General features: G+C 40.4%; 1 long non-coding RNA gene across 3 annotated transcripts in view; it reads right to left on the bottom strand.

The window, feature by feature from the left end:
* The window catches only part of LOC122194366, a 47,442-nt gene that overhangs the window by 6,842 nt on the left and 17,563 nt on the right, over window positions 1-23,037 (bottom strand). The window lies entirely within an intron of this gene.

Genomic DNA, 23,037 nt, shown 5'->3' with positions numbered 1-23,037 from the left:
TATTTTTATAATTAAAAGAAAATCGGAAATAGTATCTCAGAGGGTAATCTGTTTTGTCCATAATGGGAAATAGAGTACAATGAACAGCATCTTCCAGGGCTATGTATTATGGCACATGGGAAACCTTTTTTGAAAAGGAAGAAAACAAGATGTTTGAAAGTACAATGGACACTTAAACTGAGCGTGTGGGTGAGAAGCTGTGAGCTAGTTTTCGTCACTGATGGTGCTGATTCCACATAATATAAATCCATTTGAAATACTGTGCAGAGCAAGCAGAGTGGTCCCAATGGTGAGGTTTGATTTTTATCAGGTATTATGTGCACCAAGGTCTGTGTATTGTCAAAGAGGATCTTGTCATAGACAATAATCCCACTGAAGCTCTTGGAATGTTTTCACAGCTCCATTTTCCAGGATATCCTCAGAAATAAAGCTGGTGATGTCTAGGCATTGTGGAGGATGAGTTATATTCTCCTGACTCTCAGTAGTAGGTTAAATCACTAGGTAGCCTGTTGAAATGCAGTTACAGTAATATTTTGGCTGCCTAAATCTGTAATGTAAAGATGTTCGGAGTCACAGGTTTATGAGTGCACTATTGTAATGCAAGCTATAGCGCAATGTACTTTCAACTGCAGGCAATTAATTATTATTTGTTTATCCTTATTTGTTTTACTAGGCCTCTTTATTCCTACCTACAGTTTTTTACAACATACAAGAATAAGCATTATTAGCATTTATATCTAACAAATGCCAATATACTCAGAAAAAGAGCCAAGCACCATAAGAGGTTTTGCTTTGTTTCAAATGTACAATGGTGTAGAAAATAAGCATATGTTTTCGGTTCCTTTTTATCACTTTAGAGTGTTGTCTGGCTTTTCCAAACAGTATATATAAATACTATTATATAACCCCAAGATAGGAAAGCACTTGTTTAAACATGTGCATGCCTACAGTATCATAATTTGCAGAGACTCAGAGTTGGCACCATGTTCTGACATGGAAATTTAGGGTTGCACCACATGTACTAAACAATTGCTCTAATGTTTGAAATACAATGGCCATACTGTTTTGTTTCCAAGTTCCTTTAGGAAAAATCAGTACAGAGTTTTTGGTACAAAATTACCACTCTAGGTACAATAGAAAAGTATTCAGTGTATTATTTCTGAATACAGACATTACTTACAACACTGTAAAAATAAAAATAATTTTTAAAACCCTTTCAAATTAAAGCTTAGGCACAACATTTCTAGTGCTACTTGGAACTCTGAGATTCAGTAGGAACATAGCGGTAGCCTGTGGATGCAGAAGTCACAGGTGGAAAGCTGAAACACAAACAAACAAGGCCTCTCTAGAAAAAAAATAAATCTCCAAGTTAAATATGCCAGTTTCATTGTTACAAACTACCGAGTTGACCAGGCACCTTGTTCTACGACAGCCAGAGGAAAACAGGTTTTGGTACCGTATTGAAAGGTAACAGTGGAAAGAGGGAGGAAAACAGTCTGGTAAAAGATAGTTCCTGGAACTGGATGCAGTTGCACCATGGATGGCTGTATAACTCTGCACATCCTGCTGCTCTGCCAGCCCTCAGAAGTTCTCACAAAACCTCAAAGACTTTCCCAGCTTAGTCTTGCAGATTTTGACACCTCTCAACCCCTCACAGAACTGTAGGGACCACAAACCAGCCATGTCTGCATATGAGCTGAAATAAGGCAGAAAGGTTTTGATGATGTATTTATATTAATCTTGTATCTTGATAGGAAGTCATCTCTCGGCTTTCCTGGTGACCAGAACTGTCATCTAGACTTAGGAAAACCTACATGTATGGAAAAATTGCACTGACCAGAGTTCCACGTAGTACAAAAGAACACAGCAGTCTGTCAGGAAATTTCTCTGCTGGGCTATAAGAAAGCAGCTCAGCTGTTCAATTTTTTTTTCCTTTTTTTTTCTGACAACCTTGAAAAATGTGAGCCAGAAATCAATCTTTGTAGCTGTAGAGAAACTCTATGGTCCCTGTTGGATGTGGCTCTGCTAGAGAGAAACTACTGATAGAGTTACAGGAATGCTACAGCAATTACTTGTGCCCTGCACTTTAGTAGTTCTCAGCAATAACTCCACAGCTAACTGGGCTTAAACCGACACTGCTATGGCACCCTATCTGCCCCAGGTTCATTTTTAATGCTGTCTAGTTCTATTAAGCAGCTAATAATACTCGCACCTATGCAACACTTTTCCTTTATAGACTACAACAGACTGACACAGCTGTACCCCTGTTTCACACAGGGGAAAATTCAGGGGAAGTGAAGCCGATGCTGGACTTTCTAACGCATGCTACAGTTTGGGTGGCAAGAGGCTGACGGATATTACTTGTTTTTTTCCTCTGGTGTGCTGGAAAAGGGTTTAATTAGCCACAGCAGACTTCAAGTGTGCAGGCACTTACAGAGCTGCAGGGTTCCCACACATCCTGCAGGTGCAGCCTCGTGCTTTGGGCGCTAGGGGCTCAGCAGGTGCCAGGCTGCACCCTCCCACCATGGCTCCGCTCAGCCCCAGCACATCACTGCAACCTCCACAGGTTGGTTTCAAGTCACAAAGATAAGGAGAAATAAAAAGGAGGGGGTTGCACAGCCTTGGAAAAATTGTGGGTGGCCCAGGGGGAGGCAGAGAGGGAGGCTGTGTAAGGAACAGGGTACGCAGAGCTGAAACTTGCAGGATGGTGAGTGGAAATGCATTCAGGGAAAAAAGAGAAGGGGGACACTCTTCTACCCAATATACTCAAGTTTCAATCCAGCAAAAAATGTCATTTGAATCAGGGAGCTGGAATACAAATGAGGTGCAGTGTGCACCTGCACCAGGCAAAATGTCAATTAAAATTGTGCGGGCAGATTTACACCTGGAATTCCCTATTCTGAGTGCCTGAATTATATGCCTGAATTGTGCAATCCTAAAGCTTTTCAGCACTGACATCTGTCTGCATTCCTGCCCTGTGCTGGAAACAGAGTTATAGGTTGGTTCTCCTGATTATTATGCCCATGTAGGTGAAAGCTTAACACAAGAGGAGGCTGAGCTCCTACCACTGCATGTGAACAACGACCATAAGGCAAGATTCCAGGGCTAGATGGGTCAACAGTATTTTTACAAGCAACCCCACATCATCTAATTGTCATCATACACAGATCAACTTTCATGTTCACAGAATGGAGAGTTTTGGCCCTATTACTTCCTTGTAAGGCCACCACTGAATTTCAGTGCTCTGAATCCAAGACAACGTCCTCTTCTAAATTCCAGTCTTAATTTATCCACAGCCAGTTTATATCTACTCCCTGCTTTCGGTGTGAGAATTTTCTTTCCATCTTTCTGAAGTTCAGGGCCTTTCCAGAGTGGGTAACAGGTATGCAAACTTAAGGACCAGTCTATTGGTACGTCATCCATGGGTTAGTAGTAACTGCTACATTGATACAGTATTCTGTACTTGAAAAACCCAGTTCTGGATGTAAAAGAAAGACTACACATCTGCCACACTTACTACAGCTTGCAATTCTAACTAAAAATGTATTAATTTCCTTTACGGAGGTGTAGACAGTGTTCTTGCCTTCAACTACTGATTTTAATTAACGTTACAATCAGCTTTAATGTTTAAGAATTATTTTAAGCAGACTAAAAGATTTATCAGTTAAATAACTAAGCTTTAGCCTTAACAAAACGTTTACATAACAGGGAATTAAGGTTTAAATAACCTATTAGTTTAGAGAAATCACACTTCATTCCTAAGAAGACACTAAATATGCAAGAAGTTAGTTTGATAGGGAAACTTATCACCTTAAAACAAGAAATACTGGAAAGTAAATAGTTACTTGATAACTAATCTTATCAAGGCTTGTGCTGAACAAGAAATACATGTTAGGCCCTTCGGTTGAGTGCAATTTAGTTTTAATGTGGTTTAAGTTTCAAAGCATTTTATATTTACTAGTTAGATTGATAGGTCAAAAAAATCAACAATGAACAAAAGTATACCCTAAGAATAGGCTATCATGCTATCATTCTTACATAGCATATGCATCCAAATCCTCCGAAAAACATAATCTGACTCTCTAAAACAGTTACAAGAAATCCACCAGCAGCTGACTAGGTTCTGATTTGTTTACAAAATTAGATCATTAATTTAGGTGCAACTAAGAAGGTAAATTTGGCCCTCCCCGTTTAAATCTCAATCTTCAAGTAATGTTGCTGTTCCCTATTTTGTTACGATACCCTATTTACCAAGAAATTCTGAGTTGCTGGAAAGCTGTGCTGTCAAACAGTTGGCACAGCCAGTCAAATGCAGGACTTTCTTTTTAAAATTAATATTGCTGTTTGAGGCCACAGTGTGTGTGCGGCTCCGACTCAGCTGTTCAGGATAAGGGAGTGGACAAAGGCATGTCCTGCCCTCTCAGACCTTGCTATACTGCTTCTGCTTTGGGAAGTGACAGAAGGGCACAGGCTGGGGGATGCTCCTGGGAGCTGACAGACAGAGAGACTTCCGTTTCCTCAAAGCTTCTGACCTCTTACCGACGTGAGCCCAGGCCAGGCCAGGAACATGGGATGCGGTGAGGAAGCTGTGGGCCACAGCTCAGCTTCACTGCCCACGTGCCTGCTGTATGAGGGGTTGCTCCCAGCAGAAGCAGGCCCCTCTGAGGGCTCCTCTCCTCTCCAGGACTTTTCCTGGAGACTAAAAAGTCAGTCGTAACCATTGTAGGCAGAGAAAAAATTCCTGCCTAGCAGCTAGGAAGGGGAAACAAGAAAAAAAAGTACAGGCACCCCCCCACCCCCTTTGAATCTTCAGTGACATCTGAGTGAGTGTACATAAAGAAGAGCGCTGTTGTAACTCTGTCAGCATGGGAAAGCAGGCAGAAGGCAGGGAGCATGCACACGGGAGGTACATACAAACTCCTAAAAATAAGAGCCTATAAATGCACTCCAGAGTCAAAAGTAAGTGAAATGTTTTCAGAAAATTCTAAAGGGAAGAGTGGAAGAAAAGCAGAGCAGCCCTCTGGGAACTCTGCTTTCTTAAGTCATAAAAATCTCTGTTTTCCCTGTCTGGAAAAGTTGTGCACAATGCTCAGAACAATATGTTTTTATTTTCAGCCTTTTAGACCAAATAGCCATGAAAAAAAAGCTCAGTGTAAACTGCTATGAGTGGGCAAAAAGTCCCGCCTTTTAGTTTTGTGACACATTTTTAAAAGCTGGAGTTTGAGACACAAAAGTAAAATCATTAAGCAAAATTAACAAATAAACAGAGTATTTCAGAAATGCATCTATTTAACTAAAACATGCTTTCCTAATTGCTGTAGGCTTTTTATGCCGTATGTATAAATATTTCATGTCCATTTATGAAATTCACAGAAATTCAGAATCTCAGAATGGTTCAAGAATGGAGATGACAAATGTGTTATTAATAAACCATACATATATATTTTACTGAATGAAACGGCTTGAAAACAAGCCAGACTTCCAAAATGGAAAGCAAGATACATTTTTTGCTCCTTTTTTTTTTTCTTTCTTTTTTTTTCTTTTTCCTGAAGGCATCCGACTGTGCAGGAATGCTTTGTGGAGAATTTAAAGACGGACAAATAATCAAAAACTTGGTAGAGGACAGAGCAGCAGACTGCATTAATTAAACCACAATTATTTTTGTGGCACTACTTGGTTTTGCACGGCCATGCAGTATATTCACACATATTGTGTCTAATCCTACTATCGTGAGATAGACAAAACTCTAGACAGCAGGAATTTGGCTTGGCTAAGTCAAGCACAGTGACTTATTTCAGATGCTGATATCTGCTTCTTAAAAAGAAGCATTGTTAGCTCTTCCGGTGTGTTCTATAGCCGTACTGAATGAGACTCAGATTACGTGGGTGTGCTCAAGGGAAACCTTTAGACAACACCCAAATATTGCAGACATTTATAAAGCCATTAACAAAGCTTTGCCTGGATGTGTTGCTGCATCTCCAGCTGAACTGGGTCAGAGACTGAAGCCCCTCGGAACCCTCTCAGCTGCTCCCTGTTGCTTTTTCCTTTTTCCCCTTCCAGAGATTACCCTCCTCTGAGATCTGCCTCTGTCACTGCATGTGTAGGTTGACATTGTGAAATTCTGCAGTTGCTGTGACTGCTTCATCATTAATACCCCTCAACAGGTACTCACCTTATGGATAAGATCCTGATTTTATCTCTATTACTTCAACTAGGGATCGGCCTTTTAATTCTTCATGGGTGGTAAATGGAGTGGAGTGAGCTTGATCAGAGGGCTTGCTGAAGCTGGCACCCACCACAGTGGCTAAGGCTGGTGTAGGAAACCAAAGTTTATAGAAGCAGAAAATAAGCAGAGGCACCCTTTTCCATGAGGACTGGCGAGCCCCTCCTGATCAGCCCTCTTGAGAAGTGGAAACTTCTGCTCCAGCTCACTGAGCTAGCCCTTATTCTCAAACTCTGCTGCACCCTAAATGCAGACTTCCTTAGATGCCAATCAAAGGCAACCTTTTATTCCTCAGTTTGACACAGCACGGAATGGATGTTAAGGAACAGATACAGATAGGATTTCACCACATTTGTTTATATTTATATTACGTGTGTGGCAGGGTTCCCTAGAAATCTAACAAATTGTAAGTGGGGGAAGAGGTGATAAGAGGTCGGGGAGCTTTGGCAGGCTGCTGCTGTAAGCCAGTGTTTGCTGTGCATATGTCATGCGTAGACCCTGTGCAAAGGTCAGAGCAAGGTAAATATTACAATTCCTAAAAGGTCTTTGCACAATTAACATTTGAAAAATAATATGCATTATATAAACTGCTATGTTTTAAAGAGGCCAGGAAGAGGAGAAGGTAGCCTGCAGCCAGGAATGTGCTAATTAATGTGTACAATAGAAATATTAACCAAGTGACCTTAGGGGTGGGAAGGAAGGCAAGAGGAAGGGGAAAAACATGACACAATACCCTTAGCATTATGTTAGAATCCAGCACCATGAGAAACAGGACAGATAGACAGGAAAACAGCAGTTCTGCCATCTTGGCTACAAAAAGCTGTCCTTACTAAGAGAATAGCTCTGCACCTAAAAGCTGTGTATAACAGGATGACTCACTCTAAGCCCCAGACAGTGCACCCTGAGGTTGGGGTGAACAGAACAACCGAGCCCTCAGCCTCGTGAGCCCTTGGAGACCATAGAGAAGATATTCATCATACGTGTGACATGCATATGCAGTGAATATTGTTTAATAGTGAGTTTTGTTTTCCTGTCTTCTCATTGTAGATCAATGGCTTAAAGTGAACTTGTCTTTTTAACCTCAGTCTACAGGAAAATCTGACTGAGTAATCTCACATACTAAAGCATTCTGTTATTTGCAAGCATGGCAATGCTCAAAATTTTTCCTATAACCATTGTCCCTATCTTTGTTTTCCAGGATACTGTAATGGTACTACAGTGAGCCTCAACTTAGCCTCTCCTGAGCAGCCTGTGTGGCTATCTCTAAGTGTGAGCTGAGGAAGCACCTGCCAACATGCTGCTTTGGTCAGGAAAATCCTCCAGCAGACTGGGTGAGTCAAGTACAGAGCCTGCCAAGTACTGTGCGTTATAAGGGAGTTTCTAATGAAGCAATGAAGCCTATGCATTGCTTTCATTTTCTTGCTGCTATGGAGGAGCGTCTTTAAGTTGTGGCCCCATCTCCTGGCTTGTTCCATTTAGATCTACCAACTCATTTTCCTTTTCTGCTCTTAGCTGATCTTGCAGATGAACTGCTCTGGGCTCTTCCTGCCAAAAAACTCAGTTTGTCTCTGCCTCCTTTTCCCCAGCAACACCCTTCCATGTCTGTGAAATTCCTCATCCGGTTGTTTCTGTCCCCTCTTCATGACCTGACATCTTTATCAGCCTCTCATGCTTGGGCTGTTGGGGCATACAACGCTGCGGCTTAGGACTGAACTGACCTGGCAAGAGCAAGGAGAGGTGCCAGCAGTGTCATGAGGAAGAAGGATGGAGAATTTTAGCCAACTTTTGACACATGAAAATATTGCCTTAGAGTAATTCAGAGCTCTCACAGCGGTTTGGATATATATACAACCCTCACACCTGCCCATAACTTGCTTGCATACTGTATTTTTCTAACCATTTTTTTCCTTATGCTTAGAATAGCATTTTGAAGTTGCTCTTAGTCTCAGCAGCAAGATGAATAGGAAGGATAGCTTTAATGGATAGTTTGCACAAAGGGTAGGATTCAAATATCAGCTCCTAGTGTTACAATTATCTAATTTTTTTTTTCCATGCAAGGACCCAGTCAGAGGAATTCATGCCCATACCAAAATTCTTTCAATACCTTTGCTGGCATCTGTTGATTATAGCCTAAACAAAGGAACAGAATGGGTCTTTTCAGTCTTTTAGCAATTCATACGTAAAGTCTTTGTTTCTGGAGCACAAGAATGAAGCTGGTCCCCAGGAATAAGAACAGTAAAGAGAGACCTCAGTGTAATTCTGTTCCTCTTCATGATTAACTGCAGTTAGTGAAAAACAGACATCTCTTTCATAACCTTTAGGTTCCTGGAAATGTATTTGAGTCATACCAATTTGTCAGCAGAACAGGAGCTCCCAGCGTGACAAAGTTAAAAGAGACTATGCTGCTCTTCGACACAGTGAGCATATTCTCAAGGGTGGTATCAGGTAGGATGGCTATCATATGTCTGCGTAAATCCTGAGCAATTACTGCTAGAATACTAGAATACTAGAACACAGGCTTAGTGCCTGCAGTTTAAAAGGGACATCGATAAGTTAAAGGAAGTTCAAAGGAAGGCCACAGAGATTAACATGGGAGATGACCAATCTTCCTTGTTCTGAAAGCCCTGTACCAAAATCTTTATTTGTCCAAAAGACAGGAAAGGGACACACAGAGAATGATCATTAAAAGAGGACATTGATCCCCTAGAAGACCTGCTGCTCACTGCATACAGGATGAGGAAAGGTTGTGATAGGAAATGGGCTGGTGACTCACTTCTTCCTTAACACCATGATAGATAGCCTAAACCCATCAGCTGCTGGGCCAATGCAGTCCATATATCATGGTTTTGGCATAGGATTGCACCTTAACTGCAATGCATCTCATGTAGCTTTAATGCTGCTGCTTAGCCACCTGGAAAATAAACGTCCTAAATGAGAAACAACATGAATTCAGACTTCATCAAAAATAAGGTTAAGGATTGACATGTTCAGAGACTGATACATGTGTAACAAAACTTTGGTAACTTCTACTCAGCAAAGGATGCTGAAGATTGCTTGTAAAGAATATCCTCATGTCTTAAAGTCAGCAAACTCCTCGTGAATCTAATCCAATCTTTGGTACTTCAGAGAAGAAATCTCCTAAGACAGCTATAAACTCTTATTCTTCCCTCTCAATCCTGTTTTCCTCTGTAGCAAGCCAGTGCTATTTCACACAGTGCATGACTGAAGTTGAATAGCTAAGAAATCTCATTCAAATTATTCTGTGTTTTGCTATATTGAAAAGAACAAGTGAAAATGAGTGTACCTGTTTTTAAGTTCCTACTTTGAAAATGTTTGTGATGCAGGAATTTATAAACTTAAAACAAAAATACATTCTAAATTCTTAGCAGTCCAACTACTCTGGCTGCCTCTTTTCTAACAGTGGTGTGGAGCTGCCAGTGGTGTACACTCCCAAGTAAACTGTACAGGGCCTTCTGACTTATTGCAGGAAAAAACAAAACAAAACACCAAAAAAAACATCCAGAAGCCTTTGGCCAGGATGACCCCTGCTAGCAGAGGTTTGGAACTTCGACGTGTGTTATGCCACAGTGCCTTTTTTCTGCAGGCCATAGGTATGCAGAATAGCTGCAAGGAGATGACGTGGGGATTTATGGAAAACTAACTCAATTACAAACATTTAAATAAAGTCAAATGCATTTTAATGAAACATCACAATCCCTCTCTGAACAGGAATCACATGACAACAAGGAGAGCTTCAGCAGCCACTAACATGGCTAGTGGGGTTTTATAATAACAACAGAATTATTGTATGTTACTATTAAATCCTCTGTCACCATTGATAGAATTAATCAAGTACTCCTCAGTACATAAACACATTGGCAAATTACTCTTATTCTTGGTCAGCAGTTGTGGTGACAGGTCTCTTTCATCCTTTGAGTGATGGATGGTATGTGTTGCTGCTGGGAGACAGAAGACAGAAAGTCAAGTTTGGGGCTTAGGGAATAGCCTACAAAATTCCAGTGGAGCTTGTGCAATGTGTGAGAATCAACCAGATACAAAAGGGAAGGAAAAGCCCTAGCTAGTCATTGTAAGACAAACTTTGGATAGCTATGTGAATTATTTTCCTGCTGACATCACTGATAGCTGCTTATGGAAGTGCCATAATGTTTTCTAAGTATTGTTTGGATTTCTTGGCTATTTTAGAAACCATTTCAACCTCCAGGATGTCAGAAGCAATAACTTGCCAGAGAAGAGAAGACAACACCAAACATCCTCACAACAGCAAAGGGAAATGCCACTTTTCACACAGAGAGGAAAAGGAAAAACATTCAGGAGAGTCTTCCTCTTAAAACTAGAGATCAGACATCATAACTCTCTGTGTGGCGGTCCAACTGATTTTGTTGTCATTAACAACTATATCAAATTAAAAGGGAACCACAGAAAACAGCAAATAATCTCTGCTTGCTTTCTGTACCTTGACACGCCATACCCAGTATCCCTGTGGTTTCCAGAGAAAGGAGAAAGAGCAGCCTGGGACGTTAGGCAGATATTTTTTCTGAGCAGTCAGTATTTCTCTCCAATGCTCTGCCCTGCCTCCAACAGCAGGCCTGGTCCTGGCACTTCGAATGCTGTCCCTGCACTCGCAGGATAGCTCGGCAGTGAGACTCAGTGCGAGGAACTTCACGTCTGTGCTGTGTGGACCTGACAGTGCCACCAACCACATTCCTGGGACCTGACACATGCTGGAACACCTCTTCTATGCACATTTCTCCAATTTTGGCACATCCCAGTGGTTTTCTTAGAAAAATGATCTAACTATGGTCATATGACTTCAAAATGTAAAGCACACATTTTGGCCCCTCAGCAGGATAGTCTTTGAGCGAAAGCCTGTAGAAACATACTCATGTCGTTTTGACCACCAGAGGGGGCCTGCATTTTCCCAGATTCTCAGTAATAAACAGGGAATCATCTTTTAGGAGAGGAATTAAAAGGCAAGTATGTATTTGTAATGAGGAAAGGACCTACAGACACTGAGTCATAGTCAACTGACTGTCACTGTCAACACAGTGACAGATGGACAAGGTAAAAAGAAAATAAGCAGATGTGGGATGAGCAAAGAGTGCTGCCACATATCTGCTCTGTAGCTGCTGTGCCCAAAAGGTATCCTGCTGAGGAAATTCTTAAGGAACAACAATATTTTTTCCTGTGACTCTGAATACAAAACACAATGGGATTATTCCATTCATTGTCCTGAATCAGCGTCTTGCCCTGTGTTCATTTCAGGAAAAGTAATGCTATAGCTATGAGTCAGGTTTGCAAAACTGTCCTTAGATGTCTTATCAACATATCAATAGCTTGATTTTAACTTCAAAATGAAGCATTTTTCAGTTATTGGTATTTTGTGAACATTTTTTTTGTATATCTAAGACAATGTTGGGCATCCCAGCTCCAGTTCAAGGAATCTACTTCAGAAAGATAATTTGCAGCTAACTTCTACTTACAATGAGAAATCCAGGCATAAAAGTTTACATGAAAGAGCGGGAAAGCTCAAAGAAAAAAAAGATTCTGTCTTCCCTAAGCATCATTCATTTTCATCATTACCTACTTAGTTGGCACTGTACTTGAAATCTCAAAACCACTCGTTATCCTTTGCTTGAACTTTACTGTTTTCTCTCTGTAATACGAACGCAAAGCATGTGTAATACCAAACCCCATGCCTGTGCTCTAAAGCAGCTTTCAACAAACATCTATATAATCATATACAGAACAAAGCAGCAGAAATTAAAATCCAGCATTAAATGTTAAAAATCTTGCTTATGTTCCATGACTATTACCGTAAGCTGACTGTATAAAATAATGCCATTAACACCACTATCTAGAATTTAAAGATAGGAAAGTTGTTGCTACTTGAATAGCAATAGCTAATTTAGCATATTCTCGCTTGGAAACACTGTACAAAGAAATCAAATCTTTCAGCTGGAAACCTCATTCCTAGAGTTACTGAGTAACATATAAATAGGACCACTTAGCCATATAACATTTGCCCCCCACCCTGACTTATTCATCTATCTGTAGCAGATATGAAAGCTTGTGGGTGGCCTGACATGGTCCTCATTCAATTTTATTTAATTACTCACTTGATTTCACTTGAAAGAACTATTAAAATGGCATCTTAATTGCTCAGTATTATCCAGAATCTCTTTCAAAGCCCATAAATGTCAAGGATTAAAAATGATGTCACTTTTCTAAATTCCCTATTCAGGGGAAAAAGAAAAAAAAAAGAACTTCCATCCAGGCCAAAATAAACAAGCAAACACATAAAAATACACAGTCCTTAAGAACGGGATCAGCTCTCCTCCCTCCCCCAGTGCTGCACTACTGCTGCAAGCAGGATCTGGGAGTACGGATGGCAGATGAAGCACTACAGCCACAAGGCCTTAGCAGGTGGGCAGCCACATTTGGGATCCTCAGACCCCATGAGCTGGAGGTTCACAGCCACCATCACGATGTCCTCCAACACAGGAACTGCCAGCCTGAGTCAGACCAAAGATCCATCTAGTTCAATATCGTGCCTCTGACAGCAGACAAGGGCAGGCGCTTAGGAAGAAAATATGAGAACAAGGTATGTGTGTTAGAGTGATGCCCCCACCCCCAAATATCCTCTCTGCTTCCGACAATCAGCAGTTCAGGGATTTCCTGAGCCAGATGTTGCATCTGGACCACTGGTTTTAATAGGCAAATATAAACTGTGATCCCAACGCAACCAGGGGGGAGATACAGGGGTGTGGCTGCAACTGCAGTCTGGGAAACACAGCAGCAAAAGGCAGAGTGGCTTCATGAACACAGAGGTTTCTGAGCCTTTCTGACCTCCATGCATACAAGTGTCATAAATTCCAGGCTGGCATTAAGGAGAATTAACTCCCATCACACTTTATAAAGCTAGATCATGCCACAAGTAGTCTTATGAGGCAATCTGTAGGTAAGCCCTGTTCTTACACGCACAAGCAAACGTACAGCCTACTTCTGCAAGCAGATGTTAATGGCAAGGTATATTGAATCTGCCCCTTACAAACCTCTCACGTAAGAGAACTCTGAGTGGATATCTGATTTAAATGAGTTTCAATCTAGCTGAGAACTGGAAGGACCTTGGTATAGAAGCATGGAGCATTAGAGCAGTTAGCCATAAATTCACTTCAATTGCTGCAGCCACCTTGTGCAGCAGAGCTGACATACACAGCTATAAGGAGGAGCTCTCATGGATCCAGAAATAAGATTTATTTTTACCTTTGGGGAAGGATGGAAATGAAGACCATTACCTTCTTTGGGAAGTTGGATTTTATTGTGCTTGATCTCCATGTAAGGCTTTGCCTTTCCTTTGTTTTAACTGATTTGAAAGAAAAACAATCTTTTATATCTGCCATAAATAAAATCACCTTCCCTTCATCTCCTGATCAAATGCCACTCACATTTTTTTTCTTTTTCTTTTTTTTGATGAAGATAGCCCCAAAATAACTGAACTTGGCAACCTGGCATACAAATAGTTCTAATCCTGGTGCACACACATGTTCAAGCTTGAAAACAAACTGAGTAAGATAAAAATAAAGGTGTTGGTAATTCTGAGTATGTCTGCCCAGCATCTGCTAAGACTTTCAGCATTTCCTAATTAAACTGCCCTGTGTTTTGTGACTTGACACAGATATACCTACCTGATCTGAATGCTCAGAATGCTCCACAGCAGACAATGAAGAAAAGAAATGCTTTGGTTATCACAGAAGAACTTTGTGGATAGTGAGAGGAAAGGAAGAAATTGCCTAAGAACAGACACTGGAGAGTGTCCCAAATGCTTCTGCTCCTTTCTTCTACTGTAAGTTCTGCAGTTACTCATCACTTGACTCTAAGGGGTTCCAGTCTGCTATTCTGTATCACAATGAATGTTGAACTAGTGGCATCACATTCCATTCCAGTGAAAGTGACTGAAAATCCTTCCTGTCTCATAGGCAGCAGATGTTTTACTCTTCTTTCAACTCCCCTTTCTTTTCCCTTCTCCCACGCCTCTCCACACTCAGTCACCACCTCTGCCATCCCTGTGTAGCCATGCAAGACAAGTAGAAACGCTGTCTGGAGGGCTGAAAGTGAAAGACATGGCAGATGGAAACACCAAAATCATCCTTTTCTGTAGGCTCTCTGGAAGCAGAGATGCAAGAGAATTTTGTACACTGCTGTTTTACTGTTATTGTTTTTTTTTTTTTTTTTTTTTTTTTTTTTTTCCTGTGACTTGACACAGATATACCTGCTTGATCTGGATGCTCAGAAGGCTCTAACGGCAGACAATGAAGAAAACATCTAGCTGTAGATGTCCTGTTCATTGCAGGGCAGTTGAACTAGAACCTTTAAAGGTCCCTTCCAACGCAAACAATTCTATGATTCTACTACTGAGATTTCTGGCTGATTTTAAAACTTTAATTGATCTTTATGCTGTTAGCAAATTCTTTTATAATTATAAGGAAGTAGCGCTACATAAAGTGACAAAGTGTCAAAGACTTTACGCATTGATTTAGCAAGCTAGGATTGTCAGCAATACTCACCTGCACATCACAACCTGTGACTCCTGTTGGAAAGAGAGGTGCCACTGCTGTGTTAACTCACACGTAAATGAATGTATTGCCAAGGCAGCCATGCAGCCTGAGGCCTGCCACAGTCATGCTGGACTTAAGCGGGAATTTGTTGAAAAGAAAATAGTGGGTAGTTCTGGGTACCACTGAGGCATATGCAGGGCAGTAAAGCAGACACTGGCAATCTTCAGAGACCCAGAGATGCAATAGACCATCCATCTGACAGGTCATTTCTGTCATGTGAAAAAGCAAACTTCAATAATCTCTGAATTTTCTGAGCATGGACAGCATTTCAAAAACAATCACAAATACTGAAAAATTTTGACGTACGTTTTCACTCTGTTGGGTTTCTGATCAAGAAGTGAAGTACAGAGAGACATTGCTAGTAAATAAAATGCTTGCTGTTGTATCTACGTGTCCATTTCATATACTAGAACTTGAATTTTTCTCAAGCACATCTTAAAAATAAAAGAAAGGAATCAATTTTTCTTGTAACCAGTTACTTACCTGATTTACATTCCACACTGTTTAAAATTCAAGGAGTGATGGAACCTTACATCCCCAACTGGCTCATGCTTACTATAGACAAGTGGTCACATCGATCCTTGTCAGGCTTAAGATTCAGTTATCCAAAATTCAACAATGAGAATTCATTTCAAACAGTAGTTACAGCTACGCTTTAATCAGAGCTGGCAACAAGAGCAACGTATTTTCTCACTATGCAGTTGCTGATCATTTTAGGCCTATGAAAAGTAGGAAAATTAATTAATTAAAAACTTGCTTCAGAATACTACACAAAAGATTTAATATAAACTGATTTTTCCCATTTGCCAGATGCTAACAGGATTGTGGGTGAATTTGCACAGGTGATCAAGCTCTTTGAGGGTAAATCTTATAAGACAAATATTTTAAAATATGATTTATTATTTTTAACTACCTCAATTGAAAGCAATAAAATTCCCTGCTCACTGCTTAAGGAATGAGTATCTGACACGGAATGCAGCAGAACTGCCCCCGAACAACTTTGCCCTGACCCACCAAGCATAGGGATAAAACAAACGAGACAGTTCTTCCCTCCCCTCCTCCTTTTCTGAGAAGTCAGCATTCTCCAGTGAAAATAAACCAGTGTCAGTAAGCGACAATTCTGGAATTCTCCCTGAAAGTTAAATCCCAGCTGAGACACTAAATCACTTCATGAAAATGTGCCCTATTGTGAAACATTTGTATTGGGGTCCTATTGCACTGTCCTTGGGTGCATTCTTTTTTAATAAAACGGGCATTTTCTTCCACTTGGGCACATCATAAAATTGCCACTAAACGATACTTCATGTGGCAGTTCTGTAATAATCAGAGACGTGCCGGTTGGATTGTTTTAAATGTTAGTCCTAATCCTTCAGGCAAATACTAACAGATAGTAGCAATTTGTGTAGTCATCGGAGCATAAAAATGAACTTTTTAAAAATATCTAACACTTAAAAAGCAAACAAACAAACAAAAACAATACAATAGTTTCCTTGTCAGGGCATAAGCAATCTCCCCACAAAACATCTGAGAAAGAATGAAATGGCAAAAGTTTGGACAAATCCAGTTTAGTCATTGTGTGTCTCTGCCCACATGAGGACATTTTGATGCTTCCCCATTTTGCTGTGGCATGAATGCAGTCGCGCTGAAGAAACAACAAAAGCAGGGAGGTGGGCAAGAGGAGACTGATTAGCAAACTGAAAAATTCTATCTTCCTGCTACAGGATAGTGTACAACACTTAATACTCTCAGTCATACGATCTGATTTTCGGGTGGTCCTGTATGGAGGCAGGAGTTGAACACTATGATCCTTGTGCATGCCTTCCAATTCAGGATTTTCCATGATTATGATATCTCTCAGTAGATATGCTAGGCCAAAACTGGCAAAAAATTATTGCTGAGACAAATACCAGATGTCTAAGTGACATTGCAGATACGCTCACAAAGCCACTATCCACTAACTGAATGATTTGATCTCACATTTTTTAAATTATGAGACTCCATTGCTTGAAGGTGGTACAAAAAGCTGTTGCCCACCTCCTCACATTCATACACTGGGCAGCACAATAACCCAGCCAGTATGTGTCCTGGGAGCCTGAGATCTGGGCAGTGATTTGGTGCTGTTTTGTGGGACAAGCATGCTGGGAGAGCTATCAAGCCCTGTATGATGTGGTCTATCCTCTACAGAGCTACACGTCCCATTGTATCGTCTGGCGTTGTGGCTTTCGGATTTTTTACCCATGAACCTGGAAGATGAGGGCCAGCAGGGCTGCAGGTTTCTGTGCAATACTTTCTCCTATGCTCTTACCAGGAACACCTGGCCAAGGAGGTCAGACACAAGCTCCATTTCTTACCCAGCATGAAGAGAGCCAAGTCATGTACAGAACTTAAGGACAGAACTTAAGGACCCTGTGGTCAGGACATTCATTTTGGAGGAAAGGGCTATGGTCTTGGTATCCATACCAGAGATCATTTGTAGATACATGCATATATACACTTATGTAGGAATATAGAATGCCTACATTAGACATATACGCCTACATAAGTGTATATATGCGTATATAACTAACTGAGCTTCAGTTCTTTTCATTCCAGCAAAAACACCCCAAGCACTGCCAGAGAAGTGAGCACCCCTGAAGCTGCAAATGGAGGTGCAGAACAGAAACTCAGGCACATTAAGCAGGGAGGGACTTGAGGAGTTTGGGACAAGCAGGCAGCAAGGTGAGAGCTTTCAGGCCATTTTCCTATCTCCTAGCTTGAGCGCCTCTGTCATGTGTGGGGCTGAGTCTAAAGCTCCAAGTTGACAGCAATATCCTGCATGTGTTATCAGATAGGAATGTTTCTCCTCCAAATCTAACCATCTGTATTTGTGGCTACAAATACTTTTATCTGAATTATGCTGTAAATATTTTCCCAGATTGCTTTCAAGGAATAAATAATATGAAGTACTACATCTCTGAAAAATCCAAACAAATATGGCAATTGTTTAGTAAAGGCTAAGTGCTTTTCATGAGAATATTTAAGATAAAGGAATATATGTACTTTTTGGAGCTTGAAGAAAGAGAGATGAGGCTGAAAGATGCATGGAAACTGAATATTCTGTCTTTTGAATACTCTGATTTTTTCTCTTCCTATTTATAGTATGGTTCAGAGTTTGTTAAAGAAACTGGGAATAGCACAAAAGAGGTGTTAAGAGGTGACAGTTAAAAGGTGATAATACTAGAGACCAGTTGATTGCAGGTTTCACAGAGAAAATATTAGGAAGTTCTGCATGCCCAAAAGGTTCAACTGCAGTGTTTGAAGATCAGTCACTTACTCCAATAGTTATTCTAAATTTTCAAAATAAAAATGTCATCACAACAATTGCTTAAACAGTCTTCTGATTTTTCCTTCTCTTCCTAGATGGAGAATTTCCATCAAAATATGTAGCTTATTTAAGCCTTTGCTTTTATGCTGATTCTACATGCTAGAAAGGCAAAAACAAATATTAAGCATGTTTTTCAAAATGACACAGAAGAGACCGAGCCAAGTTAGTTAATTATCCTTGTGACCTCAGCAAAATGACAGAGACCAATATTTGGTCTCTGTCAGGTAACATCCTCTCAAATTCTGGAATGACAAACAGCGGAAGCAGTGTTTTCTGTCTCCAATATCTTACATATCACACTGGCAGCTCTGTTAAATCAGCCTGTCATGCTATGTCACCACTGAAGGCTGGCACGCGTCACACAGCAAAGTAATTACTGGTTTTAAAACTGCCTGATCTCTTACCCCTGTTGTTGTAACACAACTTTCCCATCTCCATTCTTGATGGAATTCTCTGACTTTAGGAAAGGCCTTCACAAACTCAGATGTGACACGTTTCAGCATTACCCTCCTTTTACTGAGCAGACACACACCTGTCTCAGCACCTGTGTTCACATTATAAAACCAGATGCTTTCATGCCATGCATAATGTCATAACAAGATCCCATGTCTGGAAAAAGTTAAATAAACTCAAATAGTAAAGCACAGTAATTTCTATTTTGAGGAAATTAAACAATTAAACTGCTTACAAAAGGATGCCATAAATTCTCCATGACTTCAAATCTGTGTCAATAAGATTTTTTCATACCTAATTCAAACGTTCTCGGCTCAAAGTTAAAACTGTACAGTAAAAGTCCATGGTTTGTGCTATCAGGAAAACTGGAGGAGATTAATATTAATAACCCTCCTCTGCTTCAAAATCAATCAGTTCTCTGGCCAGAGGGGCACTAAGACATTTGGAAGAGTTCTCCAACCTACTGTTTTCATTCATTTCACCATTTTGGAGACATGAGACACGTTATTATTTTTCTGTCTGTGCATCTGCTCCACTTGTTATTTTCTTGACTTTTGAAAAATAAATAAATAAATAAATCAACATAAAATGTTCCCCAAAAGACTTGCTTACATGATTGTTTTGCCTACTTTGGATTCAATCCTGTTTTTATGCTTTTATTACAAGATATTACAAAGAAATTCTTTTCTTAATTGCTTAACTTGGATTTTTTTTCCTGAAAAATCAATAGCTTTTTTTTCCAAAGATGAGGGACCTCAGCTCAGCAATCAACAGCTATTTCTAATACAGCACGTCCTAATCATCTCTGCAGGCACCACTTACTGTGTTAAGAATTGCCTAACATTTGAAGAAGTAGGATCCTAAAGCTAAACTCAAAAATATGTACTTAGTTAATTTTGCAGATAGAAAACACAGGAAGTTCCATATGAACACAAGGAAAATCTTTACCGTGAGGGTGGCAGAGCACCACTTTACCGTGAGGGTGCCCAGAGAGGTTGCGGGGTCTTCCTTGCTAGAGATATCTAAAACCTATCTGGACACTTTCCTCTGTGGAACCTACTGTAGGGAACTTGCTTTAGCAGAGGGTTGGACTCAATCTCCAGAAGTCCCTTCCAGTCCATACTGTCTATCTGTGAATACAAACCAGCTCCCTCTGACACAGCTGACTGACATTAAACCTATTCTGTTACATAATGTTGAAAGTACATAAACCATCAGAACTCATTTCCTCTTTATTTCCTACAATCTAAATAAGTTAATGCATCTGCATCTTTTTTTTTTTTTCTCCCATTGCCTACCTTTCATATGGGGAAGAGCAGAAGATAAGAGACCTGTCCAACTAAGGAATCTGCAGACAACGGACTTTGTGGCAAACCTATGTAATGTATAATTCATTTTCCAGATGATATCCTGCAAAACAGGGAGTCTGTGTGCAATAACATCCTTATGTGACTTAATATTTTATTCAACAAACTGATATTGTTATTATTCTTGGCCTACTTCCTTAAGATACTGAAAATGTGTAATGATGATGTCTTCCCTTAAGAACTTCTGAGCACATTCCTATTTCACTGGAATTTTAAGAGAAACACAGGTGTGAAATTGTACAATCAATTGTACAGAGCTTAGGCTAAGTAGGACTACTGTGGTAGAAAGATAATAAATGAAAAATGCTCACCGGTGTTGTAGGCTTGCAATAAACTCCACAAGGAGCAATCTCCAGAAAGAAATCCTTCCTTAGTAGCAGTCAGCACTTGAATGGGATCTAGGAGAGGTGGAGCAGGCTCCACCCCTTCCAGTAGCACAGGTGAATTGCATTCACCTCTGCTCCCAGGGCTGACTCATTGCTTGTCTTGAGTGGTGAATCAGAGGTTCAGGCCTGATCAACTGTTACAGGAATGTAACAGTTACAGAAACATGTTACATTCCTACAAGTTTGCTAAATGAAGCTGAAGAGAATTTTCTATTGGGCCAAGAAGGCCAATGGTACTCCATGGAGCATGAAAAAGAGCACAGCCAGCAGGTTGAGGGAGGTGATCCTGCCCCCTCTGCTCTGTTGAGGCCACATCTGGAGTACCACGTCTAGTTCTGGACTCCAGTGTCTAGTTCAAGAAAGACAGAGAACAACTGGAGAGGGTCCAGTGGAGGGCTAGAAAGATGATTAGGAGCTCTTATGAGGAAAGGCTAAGAAACTTAGGATTGTTCAGCCTGTAGAAGGTTGAAGGGGACTTTTATCAATGCTTATAAATATCTAATGTGCAGATGCCAAGTGGATTGGGCCAGGCTCTTAGTGGTGACCACTGACAGAACAAGGGGCAACAGGCACAAACTGGAACATAGGAAGTTCTGTATGAAGATAAGGAAAAAAATCTATACTTTGAGGTGACAGAGCACTGGAACAGGCTGCCCAGACAGGGGGTGGAATCTCCTTCTTGGGAGATATTCAAAACCTGCCTGGATGCTTTCCTGTGCAACCTGCTAAAGGGAAACTGCTTTAGCAGAGGGTAGGACTCAATGATCTTCACAAGTCCCTTCCAACCTCTATGATTCTGTGATTCTATAAGAAAAAGCATCTAGAAGTAGATTTCAGGAACTTTGCTTCTCACAAAACTCCTTCATATCCGATGACTGAGAGATTTCTATTTTATTTTTTTAAGACAAAAGTGTTTGGGTAGTAGTCCCAGCCCTCTGCACACCAAGTGGCTCCATGCAAGTGTCATCCAGGCTGCAGGTTAACTTCACACAACAGATTGCCTCTGCCTCCTAGCAGAATACTGCTGCTGCTCCCAGCCCCAAATGACAAAGGGGAAGACCTGGAGCCCTCCTAACGTGCCAGGAACCTCAGCTCAGGAGTCATCATCTCAATGCTGTGCCCCGTGAGCAGGCCCTGCAACTAGCTCCCACTCCTCCCTAAGTGTTGGCGAGGAATTGCACAATCCATAAAGCACATCCAGTAATTTCAACACCATAGTATTTGTGTTATTTCATTATGTTGTTATGGTTCTGGATTTCATTCTGCCAGAATTCTGTTTTTACCCTTTTTTTTTTTTTACTGCAAGTAAAGTACTAAAAAAAAAACAATTATAGTCTGTATCTATAAGGAGGAAAAAAAAACTAAAAAAATATTAAATTGAAAAATGACCCAGCCTCTATGTCAAGATTTTTCCTGGAACCCATGGATACTAGATAGACTACAAGAGAAAATGAAAATAAATTTCAAAATATAGCTATAGTAGCTAACCAATCTGGATAGTCCTACGGAAACTTAGAAAATCAAGTTCAAGCTAAAATACAACAGCAGGAAAATCAGATTCTCATACTCTCAGAACACATATGACAGGATATCTGTTTTGATGGAAAAATTTCCCACTATTTTTTTAAATAATTGTTTACTCACATAATAAATTTGTATGTGTACAAATTAAGTACTCTTTATCTCTTACCTCACAAATCTTATCTCTCTGATGAAAACCAATGGTACCATACTCCTTAAATACGTTGACACTGGAAATTCAGCTAGCGAAACAAATGCTTAACAATTTTATTGTTCAGTTCCTGAAAGGACTGTGGTTTTCATTAAAGTCAAAGCCAGTTACAAAAGTTACTTTTCAGACACTGTGCATAGTAACATGGACTGATATGAGGTACCTAAATGAAGTTCATGGCAAGAGTAAATCATGGCACATTTGTGTTTCTCAGTTACGAGATATTGCAACTAACTGCTACAGACCTGCAGCCCATGGCTGCATTCAATCAATTTCCCTGTGCTTCCAATTAGCAAAGATGACATATGAGTGACCATCTCTGACACTGCAAAGCTGCACATACAGGCAAGCCACAGCTTTTGTGGTTCTGAGCAGGACTGGTGCTTATTGCTAAGAAATGTAAAAGATAATCTCTTATAATAAAAAAGCATGATAGTTTGGACACAATCCTTTAAAAAAAAAAAAAAAAAAAAAAAAAAAAAAAGACCCAGTCTTATGACAAACCACTTTTGCTGTAGACTTAAGTGGACACAAAGTAAGCACATGATAAAGTACTTAAGATGTAACAGCTGATCATACGCCTGGTCCAGGTAACAGCATGCTGACACTTTCTCTTGCTTTCACTTTCACGTACTGATGTACTCACTGCGTGAACTGAACTCTTCGCACTACACAGTAATACCTTTCTTCTATTCTGAGTTTGAAGGGAAACATTCCTGACAATACAACATCAATATCTTGCAGTACAGAGTGTTAATGATACTGCATGATTTTCTTAGTGTCTTTACCTTATCTCCAGATAGAATGGCCTGTCAAATGTAGCGTTAGATGTGGTTGTGAAACCCAACATTACCTCTGTCCACTGCCTAGAAACAC

The sequence above is a fragment of the Lagopus leucura genome, unplaced genomic scaffold, assembly GCF_019238085.1.
Source record: "Lagopus leucura isolate 7727_CA_CO unplaced genomic scaffold, USGS_WTPT01 Super-Scaffold_73, whole genome shotgun sequence".
Taxonomy (NCBI): domain Eukaryota; kingdom Metazoa; phylum Chordata; class Aves; order Galliformes; family Phasianidae; genus Lagopus; species Lagopus leucura.
The sequence above is the reverse complement of the archived record's forward strand: the minus strand, read 5'-3'. Positions and strand labels throughout refer to the sequence as shown.